The sequence below is a fragment of the Schistocerca nitens genome, chromosome 8 (genome assembly GCF_023898315.1).
Source record: "Schistocerca nitens isolate TAMUIC-IGC-003100 chromosome 8, iqSchNite1.1, whole genome shotgun sequence".
In the NCBI taxonomy this organism is placed as follows: domain Eukaryota; kingdom Metazoa; phylum Arthropoda; class Insecta; order Orthoptera; family Acrididae; genus Schistocerca; species Schistocerca nitens.
This window is the reverse complement of record NC_064621.1, coordinates 371,550,634-371,572,676: the sequence shown is the minus strand read 5'-3', so window position 1 is coordinate 371,572,676 and position 22,043 is coordinate 371,550,634. Positions and strand designations below refer to the sequence as shown.

The window sequence follows — 22,043 nt, the reverse complement described above, 5'->3', positions numbered from 1 at the left end:
GTTGTAGCCAATATGATCATTATAATTAATGTCTGTAACATTCCACCTAATTGTTATCAACAAGTATGAAGTTTAAGCCATTTTAACATTTCACCTGATTGTATAAACGAGTACGAATGTTTGCTGTTTTAACTTGTCAGAATTGGATTTATATACCACCTAACGTACACACACATATATTTGACACCTCAAAACAAACATCGCCAAATGCTTAAAGCAATTATTCTGTAATAATGTTGTTACGATGTATATTCTTTGCACTTTGCGATTATGTATTCTCTTCTGGTATACGAACCTTGCACCCAGCTGATTCCAGACGCCATATTTGTTTACAAATGTGGCAATATACATGTAATGTGTTACGACAGCAAAAGGAACCTGTGACCACAAAAGGTACTGTAGTTTACTTATTTAATGTTTACCATTAGATATCAGTTTAACTTTTCGTCAAAAGTAATCCTAAACCATATTCTGAAATAGTGTCTCGTTTGTCCACTAGGCAGTGCCACAAGTTCCTCCAAAAATCGTAACACAACACACACAAATGTAATACTTACTAATGTAAATCCACCCGATGATGGAGGTTTAAACCTTCGAAACGCGTCGTGGAAATAAATAAAACGGTGACTGGTAACAGTGAACTTGTTGTTTCATTTAATGTCAGTAACAGTCACGGTAAAGCCTAACCTAAAAATGTTCGCATTTAAACCATAACAGGTTCTTTGTTGAAATCTATTGTCGTTTCTTGGATCGAAGTTATCACGTGGTTCGTAATTCTTGTTTCTTCGGACTGTGTCTTGTGGTTTCCACTGCTTTTTGCTTCCGTTTTCACGTGCGCTTCGTCTATTTCTTGCGTCATCTTCCGAAAATATGAACACTTGTTCCCTTAGAATACCTTTAAATGCTTCGACGTCATTGCCTTCGCTACCTACTAATGATTGCTGGTATTTCAATGGTAACTTCATCGCGCATAATTTAATCAACTCTCCGTCTCTGTATGGTACATCTAAGCAGTGATTTTTCTTTACCATTAATTCGAAAAATTTCACTGGACTCTTCTCTCCTGAATTTTCAAAATATGGGTTCTGTAATAATTCGTACTTCACTCTGTTCTGTGCTTCGCTGGACCAGTATCGTGAGAGAAACTACTCTCTGAAACCTTCGTACGATCGGCATGTCACTGCAACATTCTGCATGGTTTCTGCGACTGTTCCTGACATGTGTGCATATATAAAGTCTAATTTGTGTGCTAGCGTCCAGTGTTCTGGTAATCCTACTTGGAATTTATCAATAAAAGTTCGTGGATGTAATGAGTTTCCTTCTGGAACGTGTTGAAATTTTCTGACTGTGAGGATATGATGGTTGTCGTACTTCATCATAGTTCCATATGAAATTCGCGTTTCTTCGCCACTTTTGTTTCTGATCATTTCTCCCGTCGTTCTTTCCGGTTGTAGTAGATCCATTGAATATTGTCCACTGTAACTTTCGCGTACCCTTGCGTAGTATCGTTGGAGTGGTACGCAATAGTTTTCTTCCATCGGTTGTGAACGTGTAGCTGAATGCATTGCACTGTACTCTTCGCGACCTGGCTTTCCATTGACAGGTCTTGGTTCGGTATCTTGTCTGGCTAACCTTGCTGCTTCATTGCACGATCCAAACTGTATTGACACATACATTTGTGGTTCTGCATGTGTTTGTGGTGCCGTTTGTTCATCAAGAATTTCGAAACGTGTTTGTTGCGGTGCAGGCTGTCTGATTTCATATATGTTACGTTCCGCCTGTGATTGGAATCGCAAATGCATGATATCTTCGTTAATTGTTTGTTTTTCTGGTGCTGTTACAGATACGGATGTGGTTGCAGACTCAGTGCTTGTTCGATCCTGTTCACTACGCTCGTCAATGGTTTGCAACAACTCTGTTCGTATTTTCTGAAATTGTCGCTTCGTTTGCGCTTCTGTTTTGACTATGCGGTTATCATATCTTTTCAGCGCTGCTTTTGTGATACGTTTGTGTAACACTCTGTTTTCAACAATTTTACGCGCTGTACCTGCTGCTTGTCTAGTAATTACGTTTATCTGTTTCTCTAGTTTCTTGACTTCTCCCTGGGTGTTGTTACGTAATGTTTTGATCTCGTCCTGAGTGTCATTACGCAATGTTTGTACCTCCGCTTGTACCTTGTCAATGTCTGTTCTCAATTGATTGTGACCTGTTACTGAGTTTCCTATCACTTCTCGAGATTCTTTTGCCTCGTCTTCAATATGACTTAGGTGCAACTGAATTTTTTTGTTTTGTTCTTTAATCTCACGCGTTTGTCTCGTGGTTTCTACAATTTGTTTCGTCGTTTCTGCATTCTGAATTTTAATTTGGTTCGCAATTTCTTTATTTTGTCTTGTCATGGTTTACGCCACTAATTGTAATAATTCTGCCAGATCGGTGGGTCCTATTGCGTTTTCTTCCGACGTCCTACGCTCTGTGTTTTCGCCCAGGTGTTGGTTTGCAACCGATTGCATTGAACTGCGCGGTGACACGTTTCTGCTCGAATTCCTTGTACTCTGTGGTGAGGGAGCTCTCATTACTTGTACTATGGGTTCTACGTATTCAAGACGCAAGTCAGAATCCTCATCGGCTGTCTCTCTACTTTCCTGCTCCTCTGTCGTATGCAGACTTATGTTTTCTATGCCTTGACGTACATTATCCTCGTTACGGTGCGTTATCTGTACTATTTCTCGCGATACTGCATCGTCTGTTGTACTGTCCTCTATTCTCTGTACGTCTTCATATTGGGTCTCTACCTCAATTCGGTCAAGGTCTCGATCTCCCATTGCTAATCTATCCGAATCCCTTTTTTCTGTTTTAAAAGCAATTCACGCGCCCTACTTTGCGTCAAATTGCGCTCATACGATCTCACGCGTTTCATAAACTTTTTGCACACACGACTTGACAATCCTTTCACTTACATGTTGGGTCAGAACCAACTTGTCAACGATGTATTCGCCACCTGTGCGATTGCATTGGAGAGAAAACATAATTCTTACAATATTAAAATTCATAACTTAATTATGCTATTGTCTCTGCTAGACTGTCTCACTTTCTATTGAATAATTTACTACTGTCTGTGGCTGCAGCTACTGTTTCCAACTATTTATGCCCTTCAAAAAAAATTTTTTTTATTACGAAAATTTTTTAACAGGATATATTTCTGACCTAGTTAGGCATGTGGTCGACCTTCAATCATGGTATTTTACCACCCTGGCAGGGTGGCCATTCTCTAACATTCTGCGTGGTGTCTGTTGTTCTATGTCGTGTCTCCCTACCACTTTCGCGCAACGACGCTCTAAACGTGTTTCTTAGGGAATTGACTAGTTTGAACCAGGGACCTGTTGCTGGTAAGGAGACGCCAGACCACACATGACATGTAGAGTTCAGAAGAGTTCAGTGAGACTAGCGATGATATAACCAAATACTTAATGATTTCAGCGTCAGCTCCGCTGCACTCCCTGTAAAAGAATCTTAATACTAACTAAATTTAGTGGAAGGGGTTCAAGGCTTTCCTATTTTTAGTTAGCTGGTAAAATAACGTCGAAAAAGCAGTTAAGTTTACCATTGGAAATTTTATTCTACTCACAAAACATTGTTTGTAAATTGCACTATTGATAAAAGGAAATGTTTTAATACAGGATGATAAAAACCAACTGCGTTCAACAAAAATGTGAACGAATATTCCCGGAATGGGTTTCCAAGGTCTACAATGGATCGAAGGATGACCTATGCCATGTTGTTGTTGTTGTTGTTGTGGTCTTCAGTCCTGAGACTGGTTTGATGCAGCTCTCCATGCTACTCTATCCTGTGCAAGCTTCTTCATCTCCCAGTACCTACTGCAACCTACATCCTTCTGAATCTGCTTAGTGTATTGATCTCTTGGTCTCCCTTTACGATTTTTACCCTCCACGCTGCCCTCCAATACTAAATTTGTGATCCCTTGATGCCTCAAAACACGTCCTACCAACCGATCCCTTCTTCTAGTCAAGTTGTGCCACAAACTTCTCTTCTCCCCAATCCTATTCAATACCTCCTCATCAGTTACGTGATCTACCCACCTTATCTTCAGCAGTCTTCTGTAGCACGAATATGTGTGAAAGGGATCTGACATTCCACGCTCCGATCCGTAGAATGCCAGTTTTCTTTCTCCTGATAACGACGTCCTCTTGAGTAGTCCCCGCCCGGAGATCCGAATGGGGGACTATTTTACCTCCGGAATATTTTACCCAAGAGGACGCCATCATCATTTAATCATACAGAAAAGCTGCATGTCCTCGGGAAAAATTACGGCTGTAGTTTCCCCTTGCTTTCAGCCGTTCGCAGTACCAGCACAGCAAGGCCGTTTTGGTTAATGTTACAAGGCCAGATCAGTCAATCATCCAGACTGTTGCCCCTGCAACTACTGAAAAGGCTGCTGCCCCTCTTCAGGAGCCACATGTTTGTCTGGCCTCTCAACAGATACCCCTCCGTTGTGGTTGCACCTACGGTACGGCCATCTGTATCGCTGAGGCACGCAAGCCTCCCCACCAACGGCAAGGTCCATGGTTCATGGGGGAAGACCTATGCCATATCACATCTATAATCTAGATTTAAGTTTCATAAAAGAGAAAACTATCAAAATGGTCTACAGTGACCCTCAATTATCTTTAATTACTTATTTAACTTGTCGTAAAGTACAGTGGCTGATGTGGCTTCTCAATAATTATATAACAGAAAAATCATCGCGTTTCAGATTTTTACTTCACGTAGCAAATATGAATACCATGAGCTTCAATTGACGATCGACACTAGTATTACGTAAAAAGGGGATGTAACAGATGAGACTTCTCCAATTCTGAGTGAAGCTTTATGCGCTGTTATGCGGCATCGCGTGCGTTCATTACCTTGTCGGTGTTTAGGCAGCGTCAGGGCGGCGCAGTTCCTCACATCTCGCCGTCTCCGAAGCAACTCTCCAATAAATTCTCGTTACTACAATTTACCGAAGCTGGTTAAATAAAAAAATTATCTGGCTGTGTTTTCATCTCACCAATCAGGGTCTCAATGTTAACCTTAAGCTCCGCCTACAAAAATTCTGTCTATCCAATGAGAAACGTTATACTTTTCGTGGTGGGGCAATGTTTTTAAAGTTTGCAACGTAACAGAGACGCGAAAAAGTCTCACGCTAAAACTTGCAGCTGGTGTGGCTCTTTTAATGTTATCGTAAGATCTATACTGTTCTTCTGGAGGGCTCTTTAATTTTTAACATGGGCTGGGGGTGGTCCTGTCGGTTACTTTTCGTGGTGGGGCTATGTTTTTTAGGTTTGCAACGTAACAGAGACGCGAAAAATTCTCATGCTAAAACTTGCGGTTGGTGTGGCCCTGTTAGTGTTATCGTAAGATCTATACTGTTCTTCTGGAGGGCTCTAGCTTGTAACATGGGCTGGGGGGTGGTCCTGTCGGTTAGCTGGCAACGTGGGTGTCCTTCCCTTATCGTAGGGCCTTCTAGTTTAGCACGGCTCTGCTCTCGGCTTCTGTTCTCGTTTCTCCCCTCGGAACTGCGTCTGTCTCACGGTGGGAAGGTATGACATGCATTTAGGCATTCTTGTGTTAGTCTGTGGTATTCCATTTGCTCACTCGTTACTCGTATTACATTGGTTAATTTAATGTCACGATTTATTCGGAGCTATGTGACATGCTACTGGAGTTGCTTATCATGTCAGGGCTTTCATGGAAGGTGTTGGATTTGCCTGACACCTTACAACTTTAACGAAAGAGCTTCATACGAGCGTATGAAATATGATATTATCTTTGAGTTTTTAAACTCCTCTTTATGCACAATGCATTGTATATCTTTCTATATTTACCCGCATGGGTTTGAACACCTGTGTATCTTCTGTGGGTCTCACACAGTCTACGAAACGTCATTCGAGGCTCGTGATTGTTTTCTATTTTAGGCTTAAAAACTGTAACATGTATATATTGTCTATTTTCTTCTGGTTTGACTTCCTGGAATTGCATTTATATTTTTTGTAGTTCGTCTTCTTTTTATCACTTTTTATTGTTTTGATATCTTGTCATCTGCAAAGTAATTGTGAGGAAACTTTGTTTATTTGGGAATACTTTTTCGTGAGTGCAGGTGTGCATCTGTGGTGCGGTTTCTTTTAAATTACTGCTGTATACACCGTTTTCCATACCTCTTTCATATTTACTTTCACCTATTTTCACATGTATTTTACACAAAATGTGATTAAGAACAAACACTTATGTTGCTGTACTCATAAAGAGGCGCTGATTTTGAATGTTCGGTGAAAACTATTGTGGCGTGTTCGCTACACACGCAGTATCTGAAAAATAAGCAAATTTTCTTCACGACTGCTTTGTAGATGACGTGCTTTAAACGATAAAAAGGATAAAACAAGGTGACATCAAAAATCCATTTTCACAAGTTACGTATTTTCAGGCGAGCAACCGAAACAACTTTAACAAAATGCACGTGTTACAGTTTCCAGGTCTCAAATAAAAAAATCAAACTTGAAGTTTATATGGTACTTTACAGAAATAAATCTAGACTCATTGAATATGACAATGGGTGCCGAAACATGTTTGGGTACATAGAGAAAGACATACATTGTAATTTACATAAGGCGGAGTTTACAAAAACAAATTTAATTTGCAGACACGGAGAAAACACCGACAGTAGCTTCCAACCGGAGCAAGATGAGAAGATTAGCAACCCTTTGACAGGGTTGAAGAATTCCTAACAAATTGAACGCAGGTTGTTCTTAATGGAACGAGACTTCCAGTCGTAAAAGTAGCTTCGAGAGTACTCTAAGGGAGTGTTGTAAGACCATTAATGTTCACAGTAAGTATAAATGTACGAAAAAATAACATTCATAGGTCCACGAGGTTGTTCGTGTATGATACTGTTGTAGCATTAAAGCGCAAACAAAGATAATTGCTGCGAATACAGGAAGATTTGCAGAGGATCTACGCTTCTTCAATGGAGTGGCAGTGGACCTTCAACCTAAGCCAAAGTGATGTACTGAGCTTAAATCGGCGGAAAGGAGAGCTATTTATGCATTTACAACTGCTAAACAATCATTGAAAACTCCGGCAAACAAAACATGGTGCGATTTGAAGTGGAAAGACCACATTAACTAATCGTAGGAAAGACATTACTGCATTGGAAGAATAATCAGGAAGTGTAGTCTCCGCAAAAAGGGGTAGTTTAATAAAAGTTCATTCGCCGGATACCTGAATAATATTTCTTTGTAGGGTGCCTCCATTATTAGAACTGATAAAGGAAGAACAGAAGATGCAAAGAAGCGGCACCGTGTTTCATCACGGTTTCGTTTAGTGATTTACTGCAAAACTTCCGACGTCGTACATTCTTAAAAGAATGAACCAACATATTTCTCTTTGCTACATAAATTTCACAAAAAGTTCATGAAGGTAAAATGAGACGGATTCGAGCGCATAGGAAGGCTCCTGCACAGAATTTGCGACAGGAACATGAAAGCGGCGATGTGACCGTGACACACGAAGTACCCCCCTCCCCTCCTCACTGCGTCCCCCCACCGTAATGTGATTCACGGGGTGTGGTTGTAAATATAGATCATAGATGCAGGGATGCGTAGCAAGTGCTCCGTAGTTTACTGATTAAATACTTTCATTAGGGTGCTATTCAAGCTCACCATTAAAGGTTTTCTTTTATTTGCGTATTGTTCCTGTAATCACGAAAAGTTCGTTTTGTTTATATTGCGTGGCTTTGCCTTACTTTCCGAGTGTGCATACTTAGCATTACACCGCAATCTTAACTGCATTTGGTATAGATTAACTAATTAAATACGTTCATTAGTGTGCTCTTCAAGCTTGCCTTTAAAGGTTTTTCTTTTATTTACGTATTCTTCCACTTATCCAAAAAGTTCGTTTTGTTTACATTCGGTTGTTTAGGCCTAATTTTTGATCGTGCATATTTAGCGTTATAACACAAATTTAAGTGCATTTGGTAATAGTTTACTTACATATTAGTTTCCAAAACATGTTTAGGGTCCTTTTGCATCTGTATTTAATATATTATCGTTACCCCTTAGTAAATCTCTGAAATAATTTCGAAATTACCATGCCGGCCGCGGTGGTCTAGCGGTTCTAGGCGCTCAGTCCGGAACCGCGCGACTGCTACGGTCGCAGGTTCGAATCCTGCCTCGGGCATGGATGTGTGTGATGTCCTTAGGTTAGTTAGGTTTAATTAGTTCTAAGTTCTAGGGGACTGATGACCACAGATGTTAAGTCCCATAGTGCTCAGAGCCATTTGAAACATTTTTTGAAACTACCATGGATACTAAGTGTGTGAGTTGCAGTAGGAAAGTTAGTTCAGGGGTTTTGTGTAGCTGTTGTGACAGGTGGTTTCATTGGGGAAATTGTAGCGGCGTGGGAATTGGGGAAGCAAACGAGACTCTTCCATTCTTTTGCAGGGTTTGCTGAAGAGATGGGATTATAGCTGAACAGGAGGAGAAAATTAGAGCCCTTCAGGCTGATTTGGACAGAGAGAGGGAGGAACTGAAGAGGTTAAGGCGGGAGGAGGGCAAACAGCGGTGGGAAGTGGTAGCTGGGAACAGGGGCCACAGAAAGAGGACAGTGTTAGACAGTTTCCCAATTGGCACAACCAATAGATTTGTCTTGCTACCACAGTTAAGTAAGGAAGAGGCTCCAGTAGAAGTAGATGTAGTTAAGATGCAACAGAATCTCACTAGGAAACCAACTGTTTCAAAAAAAGTAGAAAGTAAGAGGAAAGTTCTGTTGTTAGGCAGCAGCCATGGAAGAGGTGTGGGCCAGATTTTGCAGGAAGAATTACGCGACAGGTACCACGTCACAAACTTTTTCAAGCCAAGTGCAAGTCTTAGCCAGGTGGTAGAGGATATAAGTTCATTGTGCTAGGGAGTCACAAAGCAGGATCATGTGATGATAGTGGGTGGAGTGGGAAACAGTATTGATAGGGATCAGGGCTACAGTATTGAGTGTGACCTGGTGAAAATAGCCTCGGCAACGACCCATACCAGTGTTGGGCTGGTGCCTGCTTTCATGTGGCACGATCAGCCCCAGTTGAACCGCTCTGTCAGGAGGGTAAATATTGAGTTGGATCAGTTGCGTAGGGCGGCCACTCTGTCAGACATTGGATTGGTTCCTGTCGAGGCTATTGATAGGGGGGATTTCACAAGGCATCGCCTATATCTCAGTAGGAAAGGGAAGGGTAAACTGGCAGGGTTGTTAGCGAAATCCATAAATTGGGGACACTAGTACTTATGGATGAACCTCTTTTTTAGACTAATATCAGTGTCCAATGAGAAGTTCAGGCAGGCAGGTGCTAAAGAGGTCCAAAACTCACAAAAATCTCACAACAGGAAAGTAAAAAGTGCGAAACCGGTAACGGCGCTATTTACCTAAATAAATAGCAGTATTAATAGTGGCTGGTTGCTGTTTTTTTCTCTGTAAGAATTAACCTACATGAACTGTACACAGCCACGATCTCACCATGTTAGTTTTAGACAATAACACATCAAAAATGGTTCAAATGGCTCTGAGCACTATGGGACTCAACTGCTGTGGTCGTCAGTCCCGTAGAACTTAGAACTACTTAAACCTAACTAACCTAAGGACATCACACACATCCATGCCCGAGGCAGGATTCGAACCTGCGACCGTAGCAGTTCCACGGTTCCGGACTGCGCGCCTAGAACCGCGAGACCACCGCGGCCGGCCACACATCAAAAATACTTAGCTACAGTGGAATAATAAAAATCGAAAACGGACGATAATGTAAAGTGTATCTTGAAAATCATGTGAACAGCTATCTGATGATGAACTTGCCAGTTTGAAACCGGTAACGGCGCTATTTACCTAAATAAATAGCAGTATTAAGAGTGGCTGGTTGCTGTTTTCTTCTCTGTAAGAATTAACCTACATTACGTAAAAAAGTAGATTCTCACAAAAGTAATATATATACACTCCTGGAAATTGAAATAAGAACACCGTGAATTCATTGTCCCAGGAAGGGGAAACTTTATTGACACATTCCTTGGGTCAGATACATCACATGATCACACTGACAGAACCACAGGCACATAGACGCAGGCAACAGAGCATGCACAATGTCGGCACTAGTACAGTGTATATCCACCTTTCGCAGCAATGCAGGCTGCTATTCTCCCATGGAGACGATCGTAGAGATGCTGGATGTAGTCCTGTGGAACGGCTTGCCATGCCATTTCCACCTGGCGCCTCAGTTGGACCAGCGTTCGTGCTGGACGTGCAGACCGCGTGAGACGACGCTTCATCCAGTCCCAACCATGCTCAATGGGGGACAGATCCGGAGATCTTGCTGGCCAGGGTAGTTGACGTACACCTTCTAGAGCACGTTGGGTGGCACGGGATACATGCGGACGTGCATTGTCCTGTTGGAACAGCAAGTTCCCTTGCCGGTCTAGGAATGGTAGAACGATGGGTTCTATGACGGTTTGGATGTACCGTGCACTATTCAGTGTCCCCCCGACGATCACTAGTGGTGTACGGCCAGTGTAGGAGATCGCTCCCCACACCATGATGCCGGGTGTTGGCCCTGTGTGCCTCGGTCGTATGCAGTCCTGATTGTGGCGCTCACCTGCACGGCGCCAAACACGCATACGACCATCATTGGCACCAAGGCAGAAGCGACTCTCATCGCTGAAGACGACACGTCTCCATTCGTCCCTCCATTCACGCCTGTCGCGACACCACTGGAGGCGGGCTGCACGATGTTGGGGCGTGAGCGGAAGACGGCCTAACGGTGTGCGGGACCGTAGCCCAGCTTCATGGAGACGGTTGCGAATGGTCCTCGCCGATACCCCAGGAGCAACAGTGTCCCTAATTTGCTGAGAAGTGGCGGTGCGGTCCCCTACGGCACTGCGTAGGATCCTACGGTCTTGGCGTGCATCCGTGCGTCGCTGGGGTCCGGTCCCAGGTCGACAGGCACGTGCACCTTCCGCCGACCACTGGCGACAACATCGATGTACTGTGGAGACCTCACGCCCCACGTGTTGAGCAATTCGGCGGTACGTCCACCCGGCCTCCCGCATGCCCACTATACGCCCTCGCTCAAAGTCCGTCAACTGCACATACGGTTCACGTCCACGCTGTCGCGGCATGCTACCAGTGTTAAAGACTGCGATGGAGCTCCGTATGCCACGGCAAACTGGCTGACACTGACGGCGGCGGTGCACAAATGCTGCGCAGCTAGCGCCATTCGACGGCCAACACCGCGGTTCCTGGTGTGTCCGCTGTGCCGTGCGTGTGATCATTGCTTGTACAGCCATCTCGCAGTGTCCGGAGCAAGTATGGTGGGTCTGACACACCGGTGTCAATGTGTTCTTTTTTCCATTTCCAGGAGTATATATATATTCACTTATGAAATTTGTTATTAACAATCCGAACGAATTCAAAAGTAATAGCAGTGTACATGGCTACAACAATAGGAGAAAGGATGATCTTCACTACTCAAGGTTAAATCTGACTTTGGCTCAGAAGGGGGTAAATTATGCTGCCACAAAAGTCTTTGGTCACTTACCCAATAGAAGCAAAAGTCTGACAGATAGCCATATAGCAATTAAAAGGAAATTAAAAGAATTTCTTAATGGCAACTCCTTCTACTCATTAGATGAATTTTTGGATGTAGTAAGTGGGTAATTTCCCCCCCCCCCTCCCCCCCCCAAAAAAAACATTGAGTGTCATGTATATTTTGTGTAAAGTAATATCTTGTATAGACATCTTTTATTAACCTGACACGTCCCACATCATTACGAAGTGTCGTATTCATGATCTATGGAATAAGCATTAATCTAATCTAATCTAAAACGGACTATAAGGCGCACTTCTATCTTCAAAAAATTGTCTCCAGAATTTGGTGCTTCTCATACTCGAAATTAATATAAAAATGTCCAGTGTTTGACTTATAATTCACGGCAGTCTTACAAACTGCCATATATTCGATGCCGCGGGGAATGTCTCTCTGTCTCGCAACACTGTATTCAGTTGGAAGTACCAGTGCACCGATGCCACGAACGTGAGTTGCAGGGAGGAACTCACAAGCTTGCTAACACTGCTTCCCTCCCGCCCAGTCATCACAGAGCTAGAACACTGTCTAGCCTATAGCGCATCACTGCAGTCCACAGTGCCAGCGAACTTGAACTGATAGTGATTTGTGTTATCGGTAACAGTTCAATATTTTTCTTAGTAGTTAGTTTCGTAACAAAAAAAAAAAAAAAATAGAACGTATTGATATGATTCTGGATATAAACCGAAAGTAATGCCACATGCAGAATAACAGAGAAACAGAGTAGCTGAGCGTCATTTCGGCCCACTACCAACAGAAAAAAACCATTCGCTATCGGCGGGCTAGTAAAGAAGAACTGAAAAAAATGGGGAAGACCAAATGTGCAAATACAGGACTGGACGCAAAATCGTCAAAACTAGAAGACGACGTATTGAAATGGATTCAAGGACACTGTCAAAATGGCATTGCAATTGATACATAAATGATTCAAAAACACAATCGTAAGCTAGCGCTGCAGTGGAGGTTAAGAAACATTAAGGGTGGATTTGGTTGTTGCTACAGGTTTATGAGCCGTTATTGACTTAGCATGAGAACCGAACCAAAATATAAAATGCCACAAGACTATGAAGATAAAATATTTTATTATTCAACGTTGAAAGGAAACCAGTGTGGAACAAAGCCAGATAGCCAATGTAGACGAAACTCCTCTGACATTTGGTGTGCCGAGTAACAGAACCGTTGCCATCAAAGGTGCTAAACCTGTAGCAAGTGGACATGAAAAAAAAAAAAAAATCACTCCACCGCAGTCCTTTCATATTGCGCTGACGGCACTAGATTTAATTCAATGATCATTTTCAAGTGCAAAATAATGCCCAAGTTGTCTGAAATACTGCCAGGTGTACGTGACAAGGGTTCGATAGACGAGGCTGATATGAAACTATGGGTTAAAGAGTATGGGAGAGAAGGAAAGATGCTTTACTTAACAACGCTGTGCTAGATCGGCTTAGTAGTCATTTGAGAGAAATTGAGACAGGGAAATACAGAGCTTTCTGTTATTCCGGGGGGGACTCACTTCACAATGGCAACGTGTTGATGTCTCGATAAATAAACCATTTAAAGTGCGTATGAGAGAGCAATGGAACAAATGGATGGTGGATGAAACCCAACACGAATTTAGGTTGAAGGGAGCTTTTAAACGACCTATAATCAAACAAGTGTGTCAGTGGGTAAAACAGTCGTGGTCTAGAGTGAGAAAAGATATTATTGTTAAATCTTTCAAGACGTGATGCATAAGTAACGCTCTCACTGGCAGTGAAGACCGTCTTATATCTAGGGAGGTGGCGATGAACACGACGGCGAGGAAGAAGAAGAAGAAGAAGAAGAAGGAGAAGAAGGAGAAAGTTCAGATGACGGCTTCCATGGATTTTAAACGGCAGTTTGGTTTTATAAACTACATTTTTTTAGATGATAAAAAAGTTACTTAAAAAAAAGGTTAAAAATTAAGGTTCGTTTCACTGTCCGTAGCTTCTTATAATCCACAAAGTATGATAATCAGTTCTTCATGTATTTCGTTACTATACCAGTGATACACTTAGAGGCCAGTTTCTTTACAACAAAACAAGAAAACAGTCTAGAAAACATGGGCTCCAAAACGCCTACCTAGAGAGCTATGAAAACTTGTTCATCTTAGCTACTATGAAAACCACCTCTTTGTTGACCAAATGCACATAGTTCTTGGGGTAGGCATTTTAGAGCCCATGTTTACTTCAAATTTTATTCCTGTTTCGGTCCACACTACCTCCTCCCGAAATATGGAAAGCTAAGAGCTTGCATTGGAAGAGATGTGTTTGGAAGATGTACAATTGCCCATAGTTCTTAAGGTAGAACCTACGTTAACTAGAGATTTTTTCCCAGTTTTTGTGTAGGCAACCTGTCCTCAAAGTCTGTAAAGGGTATTTAGTTACACCCTGCATATTGTAATGGGGAAGTAATGAAGTTCTGAAAAACTTCTCTGTTTCAAGATTTCCGTTGCAGCTAGTTTAACGAACAAACCCGAAGGTCTTCGCTAGTGCTTTTAGCAAACGAGGTAAATGCTAATGTTAGAATGGCCGAAGTGGAACTTCAGCCTCGCTCCTGCAGAATACGACTCCAGCGTGTTAACCCTTGTACCATCTATCTCCAACCGTATTTACTTATCACTATGTTGCGGCATAGTACTCAAGTAAATTACCAGATACGCCACGCAATAAATTCCCTCTTAATTGGATGACAACACTTCTCACTCGCATACAACACCTGGCGTTCGTTATCGAAATGTGTGAATTTATTACGCTGGCTAATAGTTCGTTATTTATATTTCCGCTAGTGCAACTGGCTAGACGTCGAAGAGGCCAAAGAGCAGTCTTTTCTGGTTTTCAGCTAAGATACATCGTCCACGCTGCAGCAGCTGCAGCATCCGTATCGCAGTGCTGTAGTGTGTTTGGCACAGGATGTCCCGGAATTCTTAATGCGCAGTGTTAGAGGTGATAGAGGAATCTTCCAAAACAAAGGTTTATATGAGAACATATGGCGCATAATAGCCCGATTTCACGTTACAAAGCAAACTAAATTTATTTCAAATAACCAGCCATTCTTCACATTTTTTCAAAAAAAAAAAATGGCTCTGAGCACTATGGGACTTAACTTCTGAGGTCATAAATCCCCTAGAACTTAGAACTACTTTAACCTAACTAACCTAAGGACAGCAAACACATCCATGCCAGAGGCAGGATTCGAATCTGCGACCGCAGCGGTCGAGCGGTTCCAGACTGTAGCGCCTAGAACCGCTCGGCCACTCCGGCCAGCCACATTTTTTTCATTACGTTCATTATGAAGCACGTGTTACGAGAGGTGTCACATTTGTAGTCGACTGTAACACTTACGACAGCTATAATAAAAATTGCAATTTACATTCATTTTTGTGTACAACAAAGGGGAGCGTCAGAGCGGAGTGAATTGTATATCAGACCATTTGGACAACAACAAAGTAGGTACAATTCCAACTAGTCAATTGGCTTGCATCTCCTCCTCCATAACTGCCTAACTGCTGCGAAATTTGCGTACTGATCGACGTTTTCATCAGATTGTTGATCATATGCTTTAACTGAAATGCCAATATATATACCCGGTCTTTTGAAATACGATCTGTGTCTTGTCTCAGGTTGAGAACTCTGAAACCCTTGTTCATTTCCTTGAAGAATTTTCTCCATTCTCTGATGAACTACTTCCAGCAAAAGTTGAGAAGAACAGTTCATAACCCATGCCCTTATCAATACTTTCTCAGATTTTAGCCAGAAACATGTAACATGGGTTCAGTTTGTATGTTTTGCATGTGAATCAAATGTTCCCTTCAAGTCAAGGTTGGCTATCTTCGCTAATTTTTTTGGGTTCGAAAGGATACCCAACGCACCTCTCTGAAATCACTGTAATATTCGACAAGCTGTGGATCGAGTAGTATTTCATCCACTGAGGTCAAAAATTCATGGGTCAGCGATATGCACATATACAGAAGGCCGAACTATCGCGTACTCAAGTTATAAAAGAGCAATGCATTGGTGGAGCTGTCATTTGTACTCAGATGATTTCCGACGTGATTATGGCCGCACGTTGGGTATCAAATGGTTCAAATGGCTCTGAGCACTATGGGACTTAACATCTGAGGTCATCTGTCCCCTAGAACTTAGAACTACTTAAACCTAACTAACCTAAGGACATCACACACACCCATGCCCGAGGCAGGATTCGAACCTGCGACCGTAGCGGTCGCGCGGTTCCAGACTGAAGCGCCTAGAACCGCTCGGCCACACTGGCCGGCCGTTGGGTATCAACAGACTTTGAACGCAGGATGGTAGTTCGATCTACACGCATGGTACATGCTGGTTCGGAAATCATTAGGAAATACAATATTTCTAGATTGGCAGTGTCAAGAGTGCGTCGAGAACATCAAATTTCAGGCAATACCTCTCACCATGGACAACACAGTCGCCGACGGACTTCACTTAACGACCGAGAGCAGTATCGTTTGCGTAGGTTTGTCAGCGCTAACACACAAGCACCGTTGTGTGAAATAACCGCATAAATCAATGTGGGACGAACGCTGAACGTATCTGTTAGAACAGTGCGGCGAAATTTTGCGAAAATGGGCTGTGGCAGCAGACGAAGACGCTAATGACTTTGCTAACAGCACAGCGTTGCTTGCAGCGTCCCTCCTGGGCTCCTGACCATATCTGTTAGACCCTAGAGGACTGGGAAAGTGTGGTCAGGTCAGATGAGCCCCGATTTTAGTTATAAGAGATGAGGTAGGGTTCGAGTGTGGCGCAGATCCCACGCAATCACGGACCCGGGTTATCAACAAGGCACTGTGAAAGGTGGTACGAGGTGCATTCAAGTTCTAAGGCCTCCGATTTTTTTTCTAATTAACTACTCACCCGAAATCGATGAAACTGGCGTTACTTCTCGACGTAATCGCCCTGCAGACGTACACATTTTTCACAACGCTGACGCCATGATTCCATGGCAGCGGCGAAGGCTTCTTTAGGAGTCTGTTTTGACCACTGGAAAATCGCTGAGGCAATAGCAGCACGGCTGGTGAATGTGCGGCCACGGAGAGTGTCTTTCATTGTTGGAAAAAGCCAAAAGTCACTAGGAGCCAGGTCAGGTGAGTAGGGAGCATGAGGAATCACTTCACTTCAAAGTTGTTATCACAAAGAAACTGTTGCGTAACGTTAGCTCGATGTGCGGGTGCGTTGTCTTGGTGAAACATCACACGCGCAGCCCTTCCCGGACGTTTTTGTTGCAGTGCAGGAAGGAATTTGTTCTTCAAAACATTTTCGTAGGATGCACCTATTACCGTAGTGCGCTTTGGAACGCAATGGCTAAGGATTACGCCCTCGCTGTCCCAGAACATGGACACCATCACTTTTTCAGCACTGGCGGTTACCCGAAATTTTTTTGGTGGCGATGAATCTGTGTGCTTCCATTGAGCTGACTGGCGCTTTGTTTCTGGATTGAAAAATGGCATCCACGTCTCATCCATTGTCACAACCGACGAAAAGAAAGTCCCATTCATGCTGTCGTTGCGCGTCAACATTGCTTGGCAACATGCCACACGGGCAGCTGTGTGGTCGTCCGTCAGCATTCGTGGCACCCACCTGGATGACACTTTTCGCATTTTCAGGTCGTCATGCAGGATTGTGTGCACAGAACCCACAGAAATGGAGGCGATCTGTTCAACAGTCATTCGGAGATCCCCCAAAACAATTCTCTCCACTTTCTCGATCATGTCGTCAGACTGGCTTGTGCGAGCCCGAGGTTGTTTCGGTTTCTTGTCACATGATGTTCTGCCTTCATTAAACTGTCGCACCCACGAACGCACTTTCGATACATCCTTAACTCCATCACCACATGTCTCCTTCAACTGTCGATGAATTTCAATTGGTTTCACACCACGCAAATTCAGAAAACGAATGATTGCACGCTGTTCAAGTAAGGAAAACGTCACCATTTTAAGTATTTAAAACAGTTCTCATTCTCGCCGCTGGCGGTAAAATTCCATGTGCCGTGCGGTGCTGCCATCTCTGGGACGTATTGACAATGAACGCGGCCTCATTTTAAAACAATTCGCATATTTCTATCTCTTTCCAGTCTGGAGAAAAAAAATCGGAGGCCTTAGAACTTGAATGCAACTCATAGTAGCTACATTATGAAGTAGGCTGTGTTTACATGGAATGGATTGGTTCCTAAGATCCAGCTGAACCGATCATCGACTGGGAAAGGTTATATTCGGTTTTTACAGCCGAACAACGATGGAATTTTTACGGATGAGAATGCGCCATATCACCGGGTCGAATTGTTCGCAGTTGGTTTGTAGAACATTCTGGACAGTTCGTGCGAGTGATTTGGCTACACACATTGCCCGACATGAATCACCTCGAACTTTTATCAGACGTGACCAAGAAATCATTTTGAGTACAAAATCTTGCAGCAATCGAGGTCGCAAGCCTCAATTTTTGCACAGGACTTCCGACTCGAGTCCATGTCACGTCAAGTTGCTGCACTACGATTTATTATGCACTTGAATACGGAGGTTCCTTTCCAGATGGTTTTTTTAGGTTAGGGGGTGTCATATTGGCTTTCCGCACAGACTGCTAGCGAAAGGGCGTGACATTATTAGGAAAACGGAAAGCGAGAACCGGCAAGCGAGAACACACAAGTGCGTTGTTAGTGCTAAAAATTCCCATCCCACTCTCTTGAAAAAAAAAGTATTCACTGAAGAACTGGATGAGCAGCTGCAGTGCCCCTGTTCACGGAGGTGGATGATGGACCGCATCCAGGCCACGCAGCTCCAGTCTCCAGCAGGCTTGCAGGGTGATGGAGGCCTCTACATTCCATCAGTGTTGGCTCGGAAGTTGGCAATGCAGCTGCCAGCAGCAGCGTCCTTCCAGTCGGACTCGAGGTTCCACAGACGATCGAAGACAGCTACGCGTGCCGAAGATCGATCTCCATAGCTTCCCCTCTCACTGGATAGCTGCAACTAACACCAGAAACTATGGACCAGGCAGTCAGCAACCAGCACTCACAAGTCAGACATTTGCTAAGAAGGGCTGACGTGCACTCTGCAGCGGTGGGAATGGCTATGACGTCATGTGTCCCAGTTTCCCCTCGCTGCCAGCTCTCCTAGTGACCTCAGACTTTTGCAGCTTCACCTTCCAGAGGTCCTTTTCTAATGGCTTGCAACCTGAATACTTATTGTTGCCTTGTACCTAGCCTTCCTTACCACACGTTGTCACTGGTATGGGGATATCCATTGGCTTTCGTGGTCTCATTATTGTTCGCTTGTAGACTTCGGTGTTTGGTCGTTCCCCCGTGCCGTGATTGCTTCCGTGTTTGCCGCCACTCGCTCAGCCCTAGATGGCAGTCCACAGGTCATTGAGACAGGCGGTTCGGGTGCCAAAAGCTGCCAAGATAGAGATATTTTTAGTGGCTGCTGGTGATGCAGTCCTCGGGCGTCACAATATTATGAAAACAAGTTTTAAAGAAAGAAATTATTGACATGTTAATTTGAAGTTGAAAAAAATTCTACCCTTCTGGGGCCGAGATTTCTTTTAACAAATGTAGCTGGAGTGAGGGGAAAAACTGCGTGCTGATGCAATATGCACGTGCACGTTTCACTTTATTACTTGGCTTCATAAGTTCGTAGAACTTTTTTTAATTCGTGAAAAATGTTAATAATTTGCTTCTTTAGAAGATATTTTCATAAAATGAGAATTTCGATAGTTAGTTAAACAAAACACACATCACAAAAGTGCAAATCTGTTGAAGTCACTTTTTTATGCTTAAAAATTGGTAAAATTGCAAAACTTATCTAATAGCATGGATGTGCTCTTTGCGAAGGGCATACGCTGAGAAGACGTAGCCAATTATTGAGATCCTTCTTCTTTTATAAAGATCGTTATACCTCGAAAAATAATTTATACAGTTCCAGTGGTAAGAATAGGAACGAGAATGTTGCGAGTTATAGAGAATACGATTTTTGACGGTTTTTTGACATGTATCGAAAAGTGAGAACATAGTTGATAGCTATAAACAAGCAATCGATAGACTTTTTTAAGCCCTCGAATTTTCAACTGTAACCTTTTTCGATCGGAGCTGTAGTTTTGTATTTATTTAGGAAAAACCGTGTTTTGCAACTGTGTGGACTTTTCTTGGCGACGTTCGCCATCTTGGATCGATTTTCATGTGAAAGAAACTCTATTTAAAACTTAATTTGCTACACGCTCACATTTTTTGTTTTCAGGTAATAAAATCTTATGTTGATTCTCCATAACACTAGGACCAAACAAAGGGAAACATCCAGAATGAGATTTTCACTCTGCAGCGGAGTGTGCGGTGATAAGAAACTTCCTGGCAGATTAAAACCCAGAGAGCCGGCCGCAGTGGTCTAGCGGTTCTGGCGCTGCAGTCCGGAACCGCGGGACTGCTACGGTCGCAGGTTCGAATCCTGCCTCGGGCATGGGTGTGTGTGATGTGCTTAGGTTAGTTAGGTTTAAGTAGTTCTAAGTTCTGGGGGACTTATGACCTAAGATGTTGAGTCCCATAGTGCTCAGAGCCATTTTTAAAACCCAGAGACTCGAACTCGGGACCTTTGTCTTTCGCGGGCATGTGCTCTATCAACAGAGCTACCCAAGCACAACTGACGCCCCGTCCTCACAGCTTTACCTCTGACCACGAAAGGCAAAGGTCCCGGGTTCGAGTCTCGGTCCCGCACACAGCTTTACTCTTCCAGGAAGTTTCAAAGGGAAACATGTTTCCAGTCTGAGATCTAAATTATGGCCCGCATGCTCATGTGCGTGCAGAAAGTGGGAGAAACAGCTCAGCACCTTGAAAGGGTGAGGGGGAGAAGTATTTTCGCCTCTAGATCATAACTGCCATCACACACACGCTACATATTGGTTACTGCCTACGTCTGTACTACGCATTCATAGATCGCGACAATGGCACAAAAATTAGAGTCTGCTAGCGAAATATCTCGGGATGGACGAAGGCAGCATGGCGCCATTCATATCAGTACGTTACCCCGTAAACACCCACAGTCGCTATAGTTTTGACTTTATGCGCCAGGAGCTCTGATGACCCGTGAGTGACAAGGCGGCCCGCTAGCTGAGGTATGTATCTGAATAAGGCCCGCAGGTCACCAGAGGTTGCCCACATCTACCACAGACCTTACCTATTAATCAAAAACTGATTATTATCGCAGATATGCTTAGATACACCCACAGATAACCACGCACAGAAAGTCAATATTTTTACTGGTATCCGCATCTACGTAGACACCTTTACTAGAGGCAGCGTAAAAATATTCCTGATAGCTTCAGCACTACTGACAGTTTTCAGCTGAAAATCGTTAACGCCCCCAGGCGAAAACAGTAGCCGTCTACAGAGCTGTGGTGACACTGATGCGTTGCCATAGAGACGTTAACAAAATCGCGTTCCAGTTTTTTCTGAGGTAGGCTCGCGAAAGCTGCTGCGGCCAGACCGCAGCAGCTGTCAGGGATCAACTTACACCGACTAAACCACACCGATACGCCAAAGCATTACGACCACTTCCCAACATGACGACGGATCCCGCCTGAGGCTTTGCGGACAAGTGACGCGTTAACAGATGTGTGTAAACGGAGCAGACATGGAGACTAGGGAATATAGGGGCAGCAAGTGGGAAAATCCATTGAGATAAGTGTCTTTCACAACTAAAAACCAAACTAAAATAAACTCCTCCCGAACAGGACATGAAGACCCAAAGGTACCGACCGGCCGCCGTGTCGTCCTCAGCCCACACGCGTCACTAGATGCGGACATGGAGGGGAATGTGGTCAGCACACCGCTTTCCGGACAGTATGTCAGTTTCCGAGACCGGAGCCGTTACTTCTCAATCAAGTAGCTCTTCAGTTTGCCTCACAAGGGCTGAGTGCAACCCGCTTGCCAACAGCGCTCGGAAGACCGGATGGTCACCCATCCAAGTGCTAGCCCAGCCCGACAGCGCTTAACTTTGGTGGTCTGACGGGAACCGGTGTTACCACTGCGGCAAGACCGTCGGCGTCTTTGACTACTGGCAGAACATTATTACACAGAGCCTGTGAACGAGTACCTTTAAAACAGCGCCGCGCGGGCTTAATCGAACGGTCTACGGCGCTGCAGTCATGGACTGTGTGGCTGGTCCCGGTGGAGGTTCGAGTCCTCCCTCGGGCATGGCTGTGTGTGTTTGTCCTTAGGATAATTTAGGTTAAGTAGTGTGTAAGCTTAGGGACTCGTGACCTTAGCAGTTAAGTCCCATAAGATTCCACACACATGTGAACGTCTAAAACGGTGAAGCTGGTCGTATGATCAGCATGAGCATCTACAGAAA

The 22,043-nt window shown here is 43.8% G+C and overlaps 1 pseudogene; it reads right to left on the bottom strand.

Moving 5' to 3' along the window:
* Nucleotides 1-21,617: 21,617 nt before the first annotated feature.
* On the bottom strand, nucleotides 21,618-21,735 carry LOC126199732 (5S ribosomal RNA; annotated as a pseudogene).
* Between the last annotated feature and the right edge of the window lie 308 nt (nucleotides 21,736-22,043).